The sequence below is a fragment of the Scleropages formosus genome, chromosome 19, assembly GCF_900964775.1.
Source record: "Scleropages formosus chromosome 19, fSclFor1.1, whole genome shotgun sequence".
Lineage (NCBI taxonomy): Eukaryota > Metazoa > Chordata > Actinopteri > Osteoglossiformes > Osteoglossidae > Scleropages > Scleropages formosus.
The window spans coordinates 5,430,681-5,445,806 of record NC_041824.1 but is presented as its reverse complement, the minus strand read 5'-3'; the positions used below and the strand labels follow the sequence as shown (position 1 = coordinate 5,445,806).

The following is a 15,126-nucleotide window of genomic DNA, read 5'->3' as shown; positions in this document are numbered from 1 at the left end:
CAGTATGCTCCTGGTAGTGTCTCCCAAGGTGCACAGGCCTGGAGTGAAGATCCAGACTAACACAATCCAAAAACCCCCATGAAAAAGTAAATGGGAGAACGTTTACCCTGCCCGGAATAGGGTCACCGGGACCTACCCCTGGAGCCAGGCCTGGGGGTAGTGTTCCTAGGTGAGTGCCTGGTGACCGGGCAGCCCATGTAACCCAGCCGGGCTCAGCCCGAAAAGGCAACATGGGAGGGCCATGTGGGCCCACCAGCCGCAAGGTCCAACATGGGGATCTGGTGCAATGCTTTTCAGGCAGCAAGAGCGGGCAGGCTGACGCGTGGCATCGCGGCCCCTTGCAACAGAAACTGGCTCTTGACACGTGGAATGTAACCTTACTGTGAAGGAGGGAGCCGGAACTGGTGCAGGAGGTTGAGAGATACTACCTACAGTGCATATAGTTGGGCTCACCTCCACTCACAGTGTTGGCTCTGGAACCAAACTCCTCGATAGGGGGTGGTCCCTCTCCTACTCAGGAGTTGCACAAGGTGAGAGGCGCCGGGCGGGTGTGGGGATACTCACAAGCCCCCAGCTGGCTGCCATACAGTTGGAGTTTATCCCGGCGAACGAGAGGGTCACCTCAATGCGACTTAAGGTCTCAGAGAGGAAAACTTTGACTGTTGTGTGTGCTGATGCACCAAATAGCAGTTCAGAGTATTCGAGTATCAGTCGGCCTCAAAGAGGTTCTGGAGAACCATCCTGCGGCTCAGGGGGGGTCGGAGGAGCTTTGCTTAAGCTTTGCTCAGCAAGAGTGGAGAAACTCTGACATCTAATGAGGACACTGTCGGGACGTGGAAGGAGCACTTTGAGGAACTCTAAAACCCAAGAGATATGCCTCCCTTACAGGAGTCAGGGCCAGAGGCTTTCAGGCTATCAGAGTCCATTTCCCTGGTGGAAGTCACTGAGGTAGTTGGAAAGCTCCACAGTGGCAAAGCACCAGGGGTGGATGAGATTCGCCCAGAAATGCTTAAGACCCTGGATGTTGTAGGGCTGTCATGGCTGACATGCCTCCGCAATGTTGCATGGACCTTAGGGAGAGTGCCTTTGGATTGGCAAACTGGGGTGGTGGTCCCTATCTTTAAGAAAGGGGACCGGGGAGCATGTGCCAACTATCGGAGTATCACACTTCTCAGCCTCACTGGGAAAGTCTATGCCAGGGTGCTGGTAAGGAGGCTCCGGCCGATAGCTGAACCTTGGATTGAAGAGGAACAATGCGAATTCCATCCTGGCTGTGGAACAGTGGACCAGCTTTTTACCCTCTCGCAGATAATTGAGGGGGCATGGGAGTTCACTAATCCAGTCTACATGTGTTTTGTGGACTTGAAGAAGGCCTATTACCGTGTTCCCCGAGAAATTCTGTGGGAGGTGCTTAGAGAGTATGAGGTGCCAGGGCCACTACTGCGGGCCGTTTGGTCTCTACACATGGAGCGAGAGCTGTGTCCGCATACTCGGCATTAAGTCAAACCCATTTGATGTGGGTTGTAGCTTGTCTCCACTCCTGCTTGTGGTTTTCATGGACAGGATATCAAGGCGCAGCCGAGGTCAGGAGGACATTCTATGTGGGAGTCGCAAGGTGATGTCTCTGCTTTTTGCAGATGATGTTGTCCTTTTGGCACTGTCACATGGTTGCCTCCAACAAGCGCTGGAACAGTTTGCAGCCGAGTGTGAAGCGGTTGGGCTGAAGATCAGCACCTCCAAGTCTAAGTCCATGTTTCTCTCACAGAAAAGGATGGCATACCCTCTCCAGGTAAGGGGAGAGAATTTGCCCCAAGTGGAGGAGTTTAGGTATCTTAGGGTCTTGAGGGAGAGAAGGGAGCGTGAGATCGGCCGCAGACTGGGAGCAGCAGCAGCAGTAATGCGGTCGCTGTACCGGACTGTAGTGGTGAAGGGGGAGCTGAGCCATAAGGCAAAGCTCTCCATTTACCGGTCGATCTACGTCCCTACCCTTACCAACGCTCATGAACTTTGGGTAATGACCCAAGAATAAGATCGCGGATACAAGCGGCCGAAATGAGTTTTCTCCTCAGGGTGTTGGGACTCACTCTCCGTGACAGGGTGAGGAGTTCGGACATCCGGGAGGAACTCGGAGTAGAGCCGCTACTCCTCCACATTGAGAGGACCCAGTTGAGGTGGTTCGGGCATCTGATGAGGATGCCCGCTGGGCGCCTCCCTTTGGAGGTATATCAGACACGGCCAACTGGGATGAGGCCCCTAGGTCGGCCCAGGACCCGCTGGAGGGATTATATCTCACAGTTGGCCTGGGAACGGCTGGGGATCCCCCAGGTAACAGGTCGCTCGCAGTTAATGGGAGTGTTACATAGGAAGGGAACCATTATAATCATTGGATCAACCAGTTGAGACCAACATAACGTAACATAAGAGTTTATCTCTTGTTTTGATGTCAAAAAATCTTGATGGACCATTTTATGATGCCCTTCAGATTATATCTATTTAAATCTGTTTATCTATTTATTATTTAGGGGGTGCGGTGGCGCAGTGGGTTGGACCACAGTCCTGCTCTCCAGTGGGTCTGGGGTTCAAGTCCCCCTTGGGGTGCCTTGCGACGGACTGGCGTCCTGTCCTGGGTGTGTCCCCTCCCCCTCCAGCCTTACGCCCTGTGTTGCCGGGTAGGCTCCGGTTCCCCGTGACCCCGTATGGGACAAGCGGTTCTGAAAATGTGTGTGTGTGTGTGTATTTATTATTTATAATTATATAAGTTTAAATCTATTTAAACCTATTTAATAAGGTGTGTGGGCTGATAACACTATATAGAGTTCATCTGAAGTCACTTTGAACAGCATCTGCTAAATAAATAACTGTAAATGTACGCACACTGGCTGAAACCGCTCGTCCAGAGCAGGGTCGCGGCAAGCTGGAGCACCCTAAGCAGGACTCAAACCCCAGACCCACGAGAGAACAGGACCTGTCCAAACCGCTTCGCCACCGCACCCCCCTCAGTGTAACTATAAATCACTTCTATTTTTTCCTGTCTATGACAACCACAGGAGGAAATCTTCAGATGTGTCCCTGTAGACAGGAATGAAGGTCTCTTAAGAGTTGGGCTCCTTATCGCCAGGATTTTATGAGCCATCTCACTAAGAGCCGTGGGTCAGACGCAGCACTTCCTTGAGATCCAAACCCAAAAAGCAAATGGAAACACCAGTGCAGCAATGTGCACACATGTTTTCGACCACATCATTAAACACTAAATTTACATTAATTCATCTGACATTCTCCCAAGTGACTTACAGTATTAAGCCTCCTGCAGCTATTTATTATTTTATACAGCTGGGAAATTTTTACTGTATTAAATCAGGACAAGTACCTTGCTCAGGGATTCTACTGAAAGAGATAGGATTTGAACCAACAAAGGCAGCAGCTCTAAACACCACATGCTGCCGATATACAGTGCCTGTTCCTTATTTACTGGTCACAGCCTAGATGTAGGTTTTGTAAAGTAGTTTTTACATCTTAATGATCCTTCAGAAGGCAGAGATAATATATGTACCATTTAGGGGTGATACTTTTCTCAAAATCAACTTACAATACCAAGGTCCTTACAGTGATTTACCCGTTTACATAGCTGGGCAATTTTTACTCTATCTTTTTTTACTGTAAAGGTTTTTTTTGCAGAGGAGAAGAAAGCCAGTTACTGCTCTACTGATCAGTTTAATAGCCGCAGACAGAGGATTTACCAGCAGAAGGTGTTACTTGTACTGTTAATGACACGATTCATAATCTCTGCAGTGGCTTTCGGGGAAGTTCTGCAGGCTTTGGAAGAATAATTGCATTCTCTTTGATCAGGCCTTGTTTTGCAGGATATTGTAGACACCTGTCATTTGAAGAATGACAAGTAGCCGTTTTTACAATTTTTGGATGGCGTTTTAGTTAGGTAATTGGAAAAGTTCTGACTTCAATATCATTTCAGACACTTCTAGTAACACCGATTTTGTTTTGTTAGGTTACATCAGTTGCTGTAAACAGTGAGCAGAACTCTTTTTCATATTTGATATTGTAAATAAATTGTAATATCTTTGGTTATTTTTCTATGTGGGTCCTGATATTTTTGGAAGTATATCACAAAAACAGACACATTTTCAAATTTTATGTATTCCAAAACGTTTTGATAGCAAAATGTATTGTGACAGCAAAGAGAACACAATGCAAGAGTCTTTAATTGCACATTCTTTTAATTCTACTGAATTACATTATGGAGGGAAGGGAGACTACAGCACACATGAGGACATATTCACACATGATGATCTGAAAGCTTCACTCTTCATCGTGTCCTTTCTTTGATTTATCATATGGAACCATAGAGAGAGAGAAGGAGGAAAAAAATGTGAGAACATGACAGTTGGAGATGCAAGTTACAGCAGAACTCTTCATTGCTGATAGAGTTTACACTGAAATTTGTCTTAATGCCGTGAACCGAAGTCAAACAAATACAAAACATAAGACAAAAGCACTAAGAAAATGCATGATACTTAATTGTATTCCAAACTAATGTATGACCCTTAATATAATGACCCTAAAATATTTCTATATGCATGGAAATAAGATCCTTGAGAGAAAAAAAAAATCATATTATACATAAAACGAATGAATGTGAATAATGTCCTCGTTGTGGTATATATTTATGCAGCCTATTTCACGCAGTATCATCCTTGAGAATAGAAAGAATGCCCTGTGACTCCTCCAAATTTAGAATCCTGTCTCTCACCTTGGAGCCATTGTCGCCGCTCTTGGCCCGCAGCTTGTTGACCTGAGACTCGGCGATGTCAGCCCTCTCCTGCGCCTCATCCAGCTCGTGCTGCAGCTTGCGGAATTTGCCCAGGTTCACATTGGCCTGTTCCTCCTGAGCCAAACACAGACACAAAGAGAGCGTGAAGCCGAAGTCTGGCGGCACAGCTTCCTGCAGCAGCTTCGACCCGTGCAAATACTCACAGCCTCCTCCGCAGATCTCTTGTAGGACTTGACCTTCAGCTGCAGCTTGTCCACCAGGTCTTGCAGGCGGGCCAGATTCTTGCGGTCCTCCTCGGTCTGACGGAACACAGAATCATGGACACTCAGAACATGCAGGTAAACAATTAGTTTTTTCGTGTAATTTCACAAAATACTGTTAAAGGATAATTATGAGGTACCTGGTAGGTCAGCTCCTTGATGCGTCGCTCATATTTACGGATTCCCTTCACAGCATCGCTGCTCTTTTTCTGCTCTATTTCTACCTCATTTTCCAGCTCTCTCACCTGCGAATATGAATAAATGCATATCTTGTACACAGAAACAAAATCAAAGCCGATGCTCCTATTTCCTCAAACAGGTCAGCTGTAAAAATCTTACCCGAGCTTCTAGTTATCCCCCAACATACGGCTCATTCAGGTTACGAAGATTTGACTTTGCAAGGTGTTTCATTTAATGTCCCTTCATCAGCTTCTGAAGGACTTTGTCACATTTTTGAGGACCAAGACTAAATTTCTAGATTTCCTTCCCACAACTGAGCAGAGACCCGAATCACCATGAGCACTTCTTCTCAGTTATAGTTTGTCTCGTGCTGCGTTAAGTTCTCACCCTCCATCAGCCCTTGTTTACTAGTTTCACCTGTTATAATGTCAGTGATCATGTCCCCATTTTGACTGTCCAAACCATGTCCACTTGTCCACTGAGTGTCACTTCATTCACATTGTTTTCATTGATTTCTTTTTTCTCTCCTGTTCTGTTTGGTATATTTTGCATTAAATGTAAAATTGATACATCCATGCACCCATCTATTGTCAACAACCACTCATCCCAAACGGGGTTGCACCAAGCCGGAGCCTCATAATACATAAGTGTTGATTATCATATGTATTTGTTTCATGGAGATAACAACTAAAAAAAGAGATGAATGAGTGCAGTTAGGAGGGGGTGTGGTGGCGCAGCGGTACGGTGGGTTCAGCTGGTGCCCACTGTGTGGTGGGTCTGGGGCTCGAGCCTTGCTTGGAGTGCCTTCCAATGGACTGGCGGCCTGTCCTGGGTGTGACCCTTTCCCCTCCTGCCTTGCGCCCTGTGTTGCCGGGTAAGGCTCCGGCTCGCCGCAACCCTACTCGGTACAAGCAGTTTTTGACAATGGATGGATGGAGTGCAGTTAGAAAAATAAAACAGTATTACAAAGTAATTCATGAAGGGAATCCACCTTGTTATGTTATAATAATTAATGTGTATTGGAAACACTGTGTCCATTTTGATGGGATCTAATGATATTTTAGTATAAATGGGTGTCAGTTTTGGGCCTCATTTAAACTAATGGTAATTGTGTCTTTGTATAATCGACACTGTATAATTTACACTGTATATTTTACACGTTGACATACACAAAAAACTTAAGTGTTTCACACCTTGACATGCGCATGGAGGGCCTTCAGCTGCTTCTGGGCTTCTGAAACCTGTCTGTTGGCCTGGCTGAGCTGGATCTCCATCTCATTAAGATCTCCCTCCATTTTCTTCTTCAGTCTGAGGGCTTCATTCCTGCTGCGAGTCTCTGCCTCCAAAGAACTCTGCAGGGTATCCACCACTCTCTGATGGTTCCTCTTAGCCTGCTCCATCTCCTCATCCTTTTCGGCAAGTTTGCGTTCAATGTCAGCCTTCACCTGGTTAAACTCCAGCTGGGCTCTTAAGATTTTGCCCTCTTCGTGTTCCAGAGTAGCCTATCAAAAGAAGTATTGAAATGTCATATATTAAAGTTAGCAGTACTTAACACAGAGTCCCACTACAAAATCCAGAAAATTACACCTTACCTCAGCTTCTTCCAGAGCAGACTGGATTTCACTTTTCTCCTGCTCCAGCTGCTTCCTTATTTTCTCAAGCTCATGAATGCTCTTTGATCCCTCACCAAGCTGTTCAGTAAGGTCAGAAATTTCCTCTGGGTGGACAAGAAAAGACATTACTAATCTAATTTAGAGAAGGGAAATGTAAAATCTAAACTCTAAGTTTTGCAGAACCTTTTTAATTCCTTGTTTTTGCCTTTTTTGAAACCATTGTATGCAATGAAAAAATTGCTGAATAGAAGTCTCCCTAAATCACACCTCACCAAGATGAAAAATTATGAAATATGAAAACTATGAAATAATGTGACTTGCATTAATGTAAACAGATAGGGTAGTCATGTGGTTCACGTCATTAGGATTCATCTAGAGAAAATATTACTTATTTGCTATGTAAAATATACACACACATTTTCAGAACCGCTTGTCCCATACGGGGTCGCGGGGAACCGGAGCCTAACCCGACAACTCAGGGCGTAAGGCCGGAGGGGGAGGGGACACACCCAGGACGGGACACCAGTCTATCGCAAGGCACCCCAAGCGGGACTCGAACGCCAGACCCACCAGAGAGCAGGACCGTGGTCCAACCCACTGCGCCACCGCGCCCCCCGTAAAATATACAATAATTCTAAATAATTTGTTGGCATATTCAGTAGGATTTTAATATCCTGTTAGGAAATGTTGGACGTAGGAGAAAGTTTGTAAACAGTTGACCTCATACCTTGTAGGTTCTTGTTTTCCCTTTTCATTGTTTCCAGATGATCCAGTGACTCCTCATAAGAGTTCTTCAGTTTGAAGAGCTCAGTGCTCAGAGACCTGGCCTCCTTCTGGGAACTCTCCAGCTCACTCTGTGACTCTTCATACTTCTGCTTCCACTCAGCCAAGATCTGGTGGTATCACACTGGCCATTAAAACTCTAATCTCACTAAGGAAAAAGAGAACAGATAAGTAGCTCTCCTCGTTTTCACCACCTTGTCAAAGTTCCTCTGCTTCTTGTCCAGAGCAGCAGCAGCCGCATTGGATCTCTCCACATCCACCATGAGATCTTCAATCTCATTCTGCAGCCTGTGTTTGGTCTTCTCCAGAGAGGAGCACTTGGCATTCACAGCTTCCACAGCTTCTTCTGCATCCTGCAGGCGCTGGGCCAACTTCTTCCTGTGAGAAAAGTAGTGGAGATATTAATGTACACTTAATCTAATGCATTTTGAGAGAAACCATTGACCCTTATGGGGAAAACAAAGCTGTGCATTCAAAACATTTTTGTTTGTCTTCATATAAAAACAGATTACATGAAACTAGAAAGTGTGGTATCTATTGGAGGTGTGCTTCTTACAGTGTGTTTCAGAAATCACACGATATGTACAATAATGACCATTGCTGAGAAGTCCTGCTTTTTTCATCCCTTACTTTGCATCCTCCAGCTCCTCGGTCCTCTGGATGGCATCAGTCTCATACTTGGTTCTCCACTGAGCCACCTCAGAGTTGGCTTTGGAGAGACTGCGCTGCAGCTCACCCTTGGCCTCCTGCTCCTCCTCGTACTGCTCTCTAAGCAGGTCCGAGTCGTGACGAGCAGACTGCACCGCATGGGCCAGCGCATTCTTGGCCTGGAAGAACAAGGACCATGGCTCATAATGTTAGCAATGACCATTGACGCTGAAAATATATTGTATAAAAACACACACACACACACACACACATTTCCAGAACCGCTTGTCCCATAGGGGGTCACGGGGGACCGGAGCCTACCCGGCAACACAGGGCGTAAGGCCAGAGGGGGAGGGGACACACCCAGGACGGGACGCCAGTCCGCCGCAAGGCACCCCAAGCGGGACTCGAACCCCAGACCCACCGGACAGTAGGACTGCGGTCCAACCCACTGCGCCACCGCGCCCCCCTGTATAAAAACAATTGATTTAATTACCTTAACTTCCTCTTCAAGTTGTCTTTTAAGATCCTCAGTTTGCTGTGTGTAGGACTGCTTTCCTCTGGTCAGTTGAGAAACCAAAGAGTCTTTCTCTTCCAGCTGCCTGGCAAGTTCTCCTAGAGTGTTATGAAAATTCATAACAGCACTGAAATCAGCATCAAAAATCCTCTAAATAAGAGAATAACGAAAAACATCTAAGATTCTTAAAAACACCCAAACCTTTGGGGATTTAATTCTTTTTATTTTAGCCTCATCTTACACAATCTTTCTACTTTTGACACTATTTACAGTTATAAACCCATTTACCAACTTCCTACACCTGCCCCTTAACCAGAATAAGTTTGACCAGGTGGTTATAGCATTTTCAATCTGAAGCTTCGATTTCTGTGAAGTCATTGATGGTGCGCTGGCTTTCTTCAGTCTTGCTTCTTCTGTATTCGCTCATCTGATCTTCCAGAGCCCTGCACATCTTCTCCAGATTTGTCTGATAGGAAAATGTTACACATATGACAAATTCATGCAGGGGAAACAGTGTGGGCTTAACAAAATCTAAAATTGCAGTGAAATGTTCTCAAAGGTCTCAGTGCAGTGATGCTTATTGTGGCAAGTGATTCTCAGAAGCGTTTCTCACCTTGGTTTTGACGATCTGCTCCATGTTGGAGACGACATCGTCCAGCTCAAGCCTGAGCTCACTCTTCTCCTTCTCCAGCTTTTGCTTCACTCTCTGCAGGTTGTCAATCTGCTCGCCCAGATCGGCCACACTGTCAGCATGTTTCTTCCTCAGCGTGGCAGCCGTGGCCTCGTGCTGCAGGGTCGCCTCCTCGAGGTCTCTGCGCAGCTTCTGGAACTCGGCCTCCCTCTTCTTGTTCATCTCGATCTGGGCTGAGGTGGCCCCACCAGCTTCCTCCAACCTCTCGCTGATCTCCTCCAGCTCCCTGCACAAGTCTGCTCTCTGTTTCTCCACCTTGGTGTGGGCAGCCCTTTCAGCCTCCAGCTCTTCTTCCAGCTCCTCAATACAGGCCTGAGACAGAGAAGGAAATTACAGTTTTCCATTGCATGTTAATACATAATTGCTAATTAGTGCTACTTTTTCAAACAAAGTGTATCTGCAACTCCTTCAGTTTCTTCTGGAGTTGAGCACCCAAAGCCTGCTCATCTTCAATCTTTCTGTTCAACTGGGTAATCTCAAAGTCTTTCCTGAGGAGCAGGAGATGCATTTATAATAGACACACTCAATAATGTAAATTTATCATGGAAATTAATTATAGAGGACTTCTCAAGGTTTTTTGTTAATTTCCAAAAAAGAAAATGACTCCTGTAGTTGAATATAACATGTGCATGACATTCTACTATACCTTCTTCAAAAAGTAAGTGACTTGTTTAGTGATTAGATAATTTCATATTTCAACATTTTTATTTCTGAATTTCATGATGGTGATGGAGATGCTAAAACTTCATCATTATTCTCATCCTCTTTTACAGAAATGTAACTATCACCTAGAAGAGTGACTAGAAATAAAAAGTGTAAGATTGTGTTCAACTTTTTTATTTTAATTCCTTATTGTTACGAAGATGTCAGTGATGATGATAAGTCCGTAGCGCTATCTTCAACAAATTTTCAAAAACACTTTGCATTCTCTAACTGTGAGCATTTTGCTTTCACTGAGGACATTTCACATGTTGTATTTTACTCCACAACTCTGGTGCAGTGCGTTTTCATCATACTTTTTGAGCTTCTCCTCCAGCTGCTGCTTGTCATTCTCCAGGTCCATGACAGTCTCCTGATTCAGCTTCAGGTCTCCTTCAAGCTTCCACTTGACTCTTTCAAGGTCCATTCTCACCTTATTCTCTTGCTCCAGAGACCCTTCAAGCTGGGAAGGCAAACACCAAGACTAATATATCAGCTGAGCTTAAAACACATTTTCCACATTTGTTTAAATTTCTCTCATTTCTCCTCTCTGACCACCATTCAGTATGGACCGGACTGTACTTCTCACCTAGTAGCTCAGGTTTCCTCTGAGAGAGAATCTGGTAGAAGATGTAATAGTCTCTCTCAGCTTTTAGCTGATAAGTCACACGAGACTTCTCCAGAAGGTCTGGAAAACAGAAAAATATGGGGAATTTTGAAAATATCTGAAGGGAGATGCATTTGCTATTATTGGTGTTTTTAAACAAACACAAAACAGAGATGTTCTCACAGGTCTCAATATCAGCAGAAGCCAACTTTCCACTGACCCCAAAGTGGATTCTAATGAATTTGCCCTGGGAAGGAAAATAAAGTAGAGTAAGATACAAAGGAGCCTTCTATATCCTCAAACAAGTCAACCACAGACTCCACTGGCACTTAAAAATTGTGAGGAGTTGTTGTTTCTGATGGTCTTGGCTTTACCAAAGGCCTCCAAAGCCGGGTTGGCCTGGATGATTTGGTCTTCCAGGGTTCCCTGGGAATCCAACGAGAAGACCACGTGAGATGTGTGGAAGCACGATTCCATTTGCAACAAATGTGTATACATGGAAGTGCTATGAGTCTTTTTATGCGTTTCAGGTTCGTCACGTTACCTTCTTCTCCTGCGCTGTGTCCTTCTTCCCTGACACAGCTGCAATGTGTGCAATGTACTGGATGACTCTCTTGGTGTTCACAGTCTTCCCAGCCCCAGATTCTCCGCTAGAGACACATATAATGCATAATTCAAACCTTATATCACATGCAGCAGTGAAAGAAGGTAAATCTGACAGCAAAAAGGTGTGAAGGACTTACGTGATCAGGATTGAATGATTTTCTCTCTCTGTGTGAAATGAAACATATTCAGCAGTCATTAATGGTTACGTATATGGGTCGATATTTTGCTTTTGACTTTGCTTTTGACTCGAGCTGAGACCTTATAAACATTGCTAAGATTTGTGTTCACCTGAAAGAATGTTCTGGTAGGCATTGTCAGAAATGGAGAAGATGTGAGGAGGAGCTTCGCTCCTCTTCTTCCCCCTGTAGGCTTTGACGACAGCCTGATCATACAAGGGCAGCCACTTGTAGGAGTTCACAGTGACGCAGAAGAGCCCAGACTAGGTCTGCAAGGAGAACAGTCAAAGACTTGGGGTTCATTGTGCATCGTCTAGTCCGTGGTGCAGTCATTTCTGAGCAGTCACTTAGTGGTGACTAACGGTGATCCCAAAGGCTGAGAACACACAGTCCATGTGGACTGTGTGTTCTCAGCCTTCGGGATCAGCATGTGCCACACTCACATAGATCATCCAGGCTGCGTAACGCTCTTTGAGGTTAAACAGCACTGCAGGCTCATGCAGGAAGGTGAACATGGCCATGTCCTCGATTTTATCGAAGTTTGCCGGGTTCTGGGGGTGGATGTCAGCTTCCTTCACTGTGACAGTCGGTTCAGCGTGAGACAATGGAGAAAAATACACCAATTATTCCATGAAAGAATGAGCTACGTTGAATGATGGTGCCCAGTTAGTTCAGTTTTTACCTTGCCAAACTTAGTCTCAACGGTCACTTTGTCTCCATTGCGGCTGATGATGGAGCCCTTGACATACTACACCTCCGGGTCGGGCACAAAGCACTCCTTCTTAATGTCGAAGGGTCGTGTCTGGGCCTCTAGACGTTCCTTCTCCGACTTCCTCAGGTATGGCGCATTCGGCCCAAACTCTTGCATAATCGCATTCCCCAGCCTTTATTCAGTCAACCAAAGGAAAAAATGTGCTTATAATACGTGGCAGTAGAAACGTGACGTTTTGTTGGGTCTGTGAAAACTGCCTGTACTTCAGTTAAATTATTCAGTTCCAGTCATTTGGGTCATTTGTCCATAATTCCACAGCAATTTTTTAGTCGGTGATGACACTGATGATGTAGGATGCAGAATATATAAGTTTGTTAAATTATCAACTGTGTCATCTAAGTTTTTTCTGCTTTTATGAAATTACTCTGTAAATTGCCACCTGATCATTAAGCCTTGTGTTTACTAGGTTACTGAAACTCAAAGGCCCCACTAAGAGTTGCCTTGGTACCGTTTCAAGGTCCAAGGTCTCGTCACACAGCATCTTGGTAGTGTGAGAGGACGTGGGTTCGATTCCCAGTCAGTCTGTGTGAGTTTGCATGTTCTCCCCGTGTCTGTGTGGGTTTCCTTCAGGTGCTCTGGTTTCTTCCCACAGTCCAAAGACATGCTGTTCAGGTTCCCCATAGTGTGTGAGTGACAGAGAGAGTGTGTGTGTGTTCCACTGATGTATGGATGAGTGACCCAGTGTAAGTAGTGTATCTAGCAGTGTAAATCACCATGGTGAATAAGGTGTGTGGGCTCATAACACTACAAAGAGTTCATTGGAAATCGCTCTAGAGAAAAGTGTCTGATAATAAATAAATGTACATAGACTGAATACAGGCGATTGTTTCACACCTCAGCATCAAAGGTTATCGACCTTGCTTTTAGACCTCCAGGCTAACTGTCTTTGTAAGAACTCTGAGAATTGCATTTTGCTGGAGAGCAGCATGAAAGAAATACTGCTGATATTCTTACCTGATATGTGATACCGTGAGAACGCAGATGCCCTGTGAGGAGAAATGAGAAAGTGTGTTTCAGGAAATGCTGCTGTACATGGCTGAGTTTTCTGACACCCATTTATATACATCCCTACTTTTCATGAAGTTGCATTCTCTACATCTTACCTGGAAGCGCTGCGATGGAGTGTATCCCTCGAGAGCGCGCTGTCTCTCTTTAAAAAGAATCAAAGTGTCCGGATTTGGAAATGGCATCAGGAGTCAGGAACTGACGTGGGCTCTCCATATCTGAAGCATCAAGGTAGTGGAGTGTGTCCTTGTTCATCTGTTTTCAGTGCATGAGAATTGAACAGGTGGGGAAAAGCAAAGAGAGAAAAAAAAAATCAGAAAAGGAGAGGAGAAAAGGACACTCGTTCTCTGGAAGAGCTAAAAGGAAACGATGACAAGGTTTTTGCATGAAGGTTGTGCCACTAAGATCAAATCTGAACAGCGCTTACGGTAGAAGTGACACATTGACACACGGTGTCATCATTCTCTGTAAGAGAAAACAAACGCTCTGCTGCCTCAAGGTCAAAGGTGAGAAATGAACATATGTAACGGTCAACGACGCCGGCGCAAGGCCATCGGACAAGACAAAGGGAGACGCTTCGTTTAGCCAGCCCTCATACAGCTAAAAAAATCATTACTAATATTATTCAGAACATTATTGCAGCTGATGGGTATTGTTATATGCTTTGAGAGCAGGGAAAGTTCTATTTATTTATTTAGCTGACACTTTCCCCCAGATCAACTTAAAGTTGTAAGGATACAACTACTTAGCCATTTATAAAGTGGGATAATTTTTACTGAGCCAATTTTAGGGTAAGTACCTTGCTCCAGGGTACTACAGCTGGAGATCAAACCCACAACTTTAAGAGCCAAAGACAGCAGCTCTAACCACCACGCAACCAGATATCCCCATAACCATAACGGAATAAAAATTAGATCTAATATCTAATATAATGTATGTGAGATATTGGTGCAGAACACAAGATGACAGGTATATTGTTGGTAAATGAGGAGAACTAATACATAAGGCAATAATGAATACATTCGAAAATATGCCGTGGCCATTCTGCACTGATTATTAGCAACTGCTCTACGCTACACACTCACGCACACTGGCTGAAGTCACTTGTCCTGAGATAAGCCAGAGCTTAACCCAGCAACACAGGGAGCAAGGCTGGAGGGGGAGGGGACACACCCAGGACGGGACGCCAGTCCATCGCAAGGCACCCCAAGCGGGACCGGAACCCCCGACCCACCGGAGAGCAGGACCCGGCCAAACTCATTGCACCACCACACCCCCGCGCTATACACTCTTTTATAAATTTATTTCAGGGTATAACTTTGCAGACAATAATAACATCCTAATTGCAGTCGACAGCCTGTGCCAGTATGCAAGGCCAACATAAGACTGCAGATGCAAGTAGAAGGGCAGGTGCCAAGCAAACGATGTATAGCGACGGAGGGCTGCGCGGGAGGGGTGACTGGCTGCCACGGCGAAGGAATCCACACAAGCAGCTGCCTCACATGTGCAGCAAGGCGACACGGAGGTTAGGTTCCGCGGCCCGTTCTGCATTATCGCCCGCCGCACGGTGAAACCTCACCCCTCGGCTCCATCTTGCCCTTCTTGCATTGTTTCCTCAGTTTTATCCTTGAGCACAAAGATAAACCTGTGAAATTCCTGCTGGGCACCTCTCTGATTGAGGAGGACAGCTTGTGCAGCTCAGTGCCTTTATATTTTTTTAATACAGACTGTTGAAAAACAGACTTAGATTTAATGTATAAAAATAACTCAGTTCTAATTATCA

General features: G+C 45.2%; 1 pseudogene; it reads right to left on the bottom strand.

The window, feature by feature from the left end:
* Nucleotides 1-4,262: 4,262 nt before the first annotated feature.
* LOC108927620 (myosin-7-like) lies at nt 4,263-12,434 on the bottom strand (annotated as a pseudogene).
* Nucleotides 12,435-15,126: the final 2,692 nt, after the last annotated feature.